At 49.3% G+C, this 5869-nt stretch overlaps 1 pseudogene; it reads left to right on the forward strand.

Annotated features, from left to right (window-relative positions):
- The first annotated feature begins 3155 nt into the window (after positions 1-3155).
- Positions 3156-4413, forward strand: LOC146823192 (28S ribosomal RNA; annotated as a pseudogene).
- The last annotated feature ends 1456 nt before the right edge of the window (positions 4414-5869 follow it).

Here is a 5869-nt window from a genome sequence, read left to right on the forward strand (position 1 = left end):
CCCCCCTTCCTAAAATAACCCCCAAAAAAACAAAGCCTGTAACTTGCTGGAGACCCCTCCCTCTTTCTCCACCACTCTGCAAATGTGCCTCCTGACACGATCTTGGTTGGGGGATGAAGTCCCCTTCAACCCTGAGGGTCCTTAGGGGCCAACTAGCCCACCTGTTACCTCCAGTAATAAAATAAATAAAAAGGCCGAACCCTGGGGAATGGGGACCCGGGGACCAAAATTTGCCCAGGAAGGGGGGGCCACATGGCTCCCCCCTATTATATTAAAAATATATTTTAAAAACCCCGACCAGCAAGTCACCGGAGGCCCCGCCCCTTTCACCCAAACTCTGCAAACGCACCATCTGGTGCACAAATGTTTGGGGGATGAAGTTCCCTTGGCTGCAGAGGGTCCTTGGGGGACAACAACTCCACCTGTTGCAGGTAGTGGTGCAGGGGGAGGGAAGGCGAGAGGGGTTGTGGGGGTGTCATGCTGGGGGTTAGTAATAATATATAAAAAACAGAACATACCTGTAGCGGCCGGCTGCCTTCTGCGTCGCGGCTCCTCTCCTCTTCCTGGTTCCATCAGCCCCTGGGACAGACTCACATCCAATCCCCATGCTGCAGAGCAACGCAAGGATTGGCTCGAACGGGCTAGAAAGAAGCTCCGCTCAGACCAGGGAATCTGTGGGGTTTCTCCAGCCTGGCTGGTCAATGCATCCAGGTTGGAGAAACCTAAGTGTACATGGGTATTTTGGCTGGCCTGAGGTAGCCAGTCAAACACGTGCGCATTTAAGGAGTGCACATAGCACTCCTCCAACCTCCTCCCATGCCTCGGCCATGCCCCTCCATACAGTGCTGTCTCAGAAACGACAAAAGAAAAATAATTTTATTTTAAATTTGCTGGCTGGGAGACAGGAAGAGGGGGAATAAAAAAGAAGCAGTGAACTCTGGGTAGTTCCCAAGTTTAGGTGGAAGGCAGCTCCTGTATAGAGCACCCTCAACACCAGCGACACTCTAAATTTGCTCACCTCAAATGTCTGCTTTTATATCAAAGATTTTAAGCATAGGATTAGCACAGTGCTATCCACGCCAAGATAGAAAGGGACAAAGTCTTTTGCCATTTCTACAGCAAAGTATTTAATCATAGGATTAGCACAGTGCTATCCATGCCGAGCTATAAAATGACGAAAGCCATCTACCACTCCAGGCACAGTATTACAGCTTTGGATTGTAAAATACCCTCCAAGCCAACCTGAAATGAATAAAAGCAACCCCTGACACGTTTTTTGCTGTCATTACAGCTCTTCATAGAGGTTTAGCTTTGTCCAGAAAAAAGGGAGCACCCAGTATAAGTCAACAGAATACCCTTGAAGGCATAGAATGATGCATAAATTATGCAAAAAAGAAGCAGAGAACTCTGGGTAGATCCCAGGTTTAGGTGAAAGGCAGCTCCTGTATAGAGCACCCTCAACACCAGCGACACTCTATACTTGCTCACCTCAAATGTCTGCTTTTCTATCAAAGTTTTTAAGCATAGAATTAGCACAGTGCTATCCACGCCGAGATAGAAAGCGACAAAGTCTTTTGCCATTTCTACAGCAAAGTATTTAAGCATAGGAATAGCACAGTGCTATCCATGTTGAGCTGTAAAATGACAAAAGCCATTTACCCCTCCAGGCACAGTATTACAGCTTTGGATTGGTAAAATACCCTCCAAGCCAGCCTGAAATGAATAACAGCAATCCCTGACATGTGTTTCGCTGTCATTACAGCACTTCAGAGAGGTTTAGCATTACAGCTTTGGAATGGTAAAATACCCTCTAAGCCTACCTGAAATAAATAAAAGCAACCCCTGACACATGTTTTGCTGTCATTACAGCTCTTCAGAGAGGTTTAGCTTTGTCCAGACACAAGGGAGCACGCAGTATAAGTCAAAATAATACCCTTGCTGGCATAGAGTGACACATAAATTATACAAAAAAGAAGCAGAGAACTCTTGATAGTTCCCAATGTTTAGGTGGAAGGCAGCTCCTGTATAGAGCACCCTCAACACCAGTGACACTAAATTTGCTCACCTCAAATGTCTGCTTTTCTATCAAAGTTACAAGCATAGGATTAGCACAGTGCCTTCCACGCCGAGATATCAAAGGGACAAAGTATTTTGCCATTTCTACAACAAAGTATTTAAGCATAGGATGAGCACAGTGCAAGCCAAGCCGAGCTGTAAAACGACAAAAGCCATTTACCACTCCAGGCACAGTATTATAGCTTTGGATTGGTAAAATACCCCCCAAGCCAACCTGAAATTAATAAAAGTAATCCCTGACACGTGTTTCTCTGTCATTACAGCTCTTCAGAGAGGTTTAGCTTTGTTCAGACACAAGGGAGCACCCAGTATAAGTCAAAAGAATATCCTTGCAGGCATAGAGTGATGCATAAATTATGCAAGAAAGAAGCAGAGAAACCTGGGTAGTTCCCAGGTTTAGGCGGAAGGCAGCTCCTGTATAGAGCTCCTTCAACACCAGCAATACTCTAAAGTTGCTCACCTCAAATGTCTGCTTTTCTATCAAAGGTTTTAAGCATAGGATTATCACAGTGCTATCCATGCCAAGATAGAAAGGGACAAAGTCTTTTGCCATTTCTACGACAAAGTATTTAAGCATAGGATTAGCTCACTGCTATCCATGCCGAGCTGCAGTCCGCCTAGAGGATTCAATACGGAGGGATGGTCAGTGGCCCGGGAGTTCCGGATCCCCTCCGTGGGACTGGCACCCGGACCCTACCTGGCCCCCGCAGGGTGCATTTCCTACGCGGTGGTGCACTGCGATCGGTTCCGGGTCGGCTGGAAAGGCTTCGGGGTGGCAGGTGGTCCTCCACTCCGGATGGAGGGTGTTACAGCCCCCCTGGGAGCAGCTTTGTCGTGTCTGTGGGGCCGAGGGAGATTCAACCGCCACTGCGCCCTCCCCGGATCACCTGCTCCCTTCCGCCCCTCGGGGTTTGCCATGGTGGGGAAGGGGGGGATGGGCCCCTGCTCCCGGCTCAACTGGAGCGGGCTGTGCTCAGTGCGCCCCGGTGACATCATGCCGTGTGGTGGGGGAGGCCCACGCTGGGTGCCAGCGATCTGCGGTGATGTCGGTTACCCACCCGACCCGTCTTGGAACACAGACCAAAGAGTCTAACACGAGCACGACTTGGAGGGCTGAGCGAAACCCTGTGGCGCAATAAAGGAAAGGGCTGGCGTGTGCTGGCTGAGGTGGGATCCTGCCACACATCCAGCGGCGGGCGCACCACCGGCCCATCTCGCCTGCTCCATTGGGGAGGTGGAGCATGAGTGTGAGTGATAGGACCCGAAAGATGTTGAACTATGCCTAGGCAGGGTGAAGCCAGAGGAAAATCTGGTGGAGGTCCGTAGCGGTCCTGACATGCAAATCGGTTGTCTGACCTGGGTTTAGGGGCGAAAAACTAATCAAACCATCTAGTAGCTGGTTCCCTCTGAAGTTACCCTCAGAACCCCAGTTTTGGTAAAGCAAATGATTAGAGATCTTTAGGCCGACACAATCACAACCAATTCTCAAACTTTAAATGAGTAAGAAGCCCGGCTTGCTGGTGTGGAGCTGGGCATGGAATGCAAGTGCCTAGTGGGTCACTTTCGGAAAGCAGAACTGGCGCTGCGGGATGAACCAAACGCCGGGTTAAGGCCCTCGATGCTGACGCTCATCAAACCCCAGGAAGGTGTTGGTTGATGTAGACAGCAGGACAGTGGCCATGGAAGTCGGAATCCGCTAAGGAATGTGTAACAACTCACCTGCTGAATGAACTAGCCCTGAAAATTGATGGTGCTGGAGCGTCCAGCCCCTACCCGGCCATTGCCGGTGCTGAGAGCCATGAGGGCTAAGCCACGATGAGTAGGAGGGCCACTGCGGTGCACACGGAAGCCCAGGGCGAGGGCCCGGTTGGAGCCGCCACAGGTGCATATCTTGGTAGTAGTTGCAAATATTCAAATGAGAACTGTGAAGGCCGAAGTGGAGAAGGGTTCAATGTGAACAGCAGTTGAACATGGGTCAGTTGGCCCTAAGAGATGGGCGAGTGCCGCTCGGAAGGGATGGGCGATGACCTCCGTTGCCCTTGGCCGATCGAAAGGGAGTCGGGTTCAGATCCCCAAACCCAGAGTAGCGGAGACAGGCGCCCTCACGGCGTCCAGTGGGGTAACGCAAACAATTCCGGAGAAGCCCTTTGTGAAGTGCAGGGCGCTATGGAATGGGTTCGCCCTGAGGGAGGGGCCCGAGCCTTGGAATGCATTGCGATTCCAGTGGTGTCCGGTGAGCTTTTGCTGGTACTTGAAAATCTGGGGGAGATGGTGTAAATCTCGCTCAGGGCTGTACCCATTTCCGCAGCAGGTCTCCAAGTTGGACAGCCTCTGGCATGTTAGAACAATGTAGGTAAGGGAAGTCGGTAAGTCAGATCTGTAACTTCGAGAAAAGGATTGGCTCTAAGGGCTGGGTCGGTTGGGCTAGGGTGTGAAGCGGGGCTAGGCGCGTGCTGCGGCTGAACGAGGCACCGCCCTCCGAGATGGCGGTGACTCTGGACGCGAGCCGGGCCCTTCCTGTGGATCACCCCAGCTGCGGTGGTCACCTCTCCCTGTGCCCCCTCCCTGGGGGCGTGGGCCGGCGTTCTGCCTCGGCCAGCACCTAGCAGCTGACTTAGAGCTGGTGAAGACCAGGGGAATCCGACAGTTTAATTAAAACAAAGCATTGCGAAGACGCTAGGCGGGTGTTGATGCGATGTGATTTCTGCCCAGTGCTCTGAATGCGGGAAAACGGTGGAAGTAACTATGACTCTCTTAACCTATTCTCAGTTGTAGTGGCCTTTACCACCCAGTGGTCCCGCTGGTAACTGCCTCTATAGTGGTAAACTCTGCAAAGAGATATCTATAGAGACAGGCCAAACAAGGTTCTATCATGAAGGCTAGTGTGATAGTGAGAAATGGCGAAGCAAACGAACACAATTCCCGAGGTGGTAGTTCCTGGAAATTAAAAACCCCGTTAAGAGAACGAAAGGATGTCCTGTCTTTTCCAGAAATCATTAACCTCCTCACCGAATTTGACAAACCAGCACCCGCTTCAAACAATGCAGCAAGCAACAACGAGTCAGATCATGATAAAGCACCTAGTTTACCCTCCGTAGCAGATGAAAACCCAACAGTAGACCTCAGCAAAACCATCGAGTTTGTGGCCTCCTCAGCCAAGAATGACATTGTTCCAACCAACTTTGAAAATGTACCTGATGTGTACGAGGTCATCAAAGAATTAAATACAAAGAAAAGTGATTACACAAAGAAAGTCACATATTGGAAATACCCAAACGAAAAGTATAAATGTGACTTGTGTGGAGACATATTGGGAACTTTTAAAGCACTAAGAAAACATGTCTCTAACAAGCATAAAGGCTTCTATCTCAAAACGTATTGCTCAAAATGCGACAAAGAAGCCGAATACCACAATATTGCATGCCATTTTGCCAAATGTAAAAGAAGACCTCAAAAAGGAGAGCTGCCATTTATGTGCAGCTTCTGTGACCTCAGATTCGGAATAAAGATTGGAGTTTCACAGCATGCTCGGCATGCGCATCCAAGAGCGCAAAATGAGGCTAGACTAACATCTCTAGCAAGCAGCAAACCATCAAAATTATGGTCACAGGAAGAAATACTGCTATTAGCAGAATTTGAAAAAGTGTATGAGAACAAGAGAAATATTAATGCGCTGATGGTTCCGCATTTTGACAATAAAAACAGAAAACAAATTGCAGAAAAAAAGAGATAGAAGAGATAAGAGCAAAAAATCAGCAAGGATGTGCTGCAAGCATCCAATATCTCTGAGAAC

The sequence above is a fragment of the Triturus cristatus genome, chromosome 5_2 (assembly GCF_964204655.1).
Source record: "Triturus cristatus chromosome 5_2, aTriCri1.1, whole genome shotgun sequence".
Taxonomy (NCBI): Eukaryota; Metazoa; Chordata; class Amphibia; order Caudata; family Salamandridae; genus Triturus; species Triturus cristatus.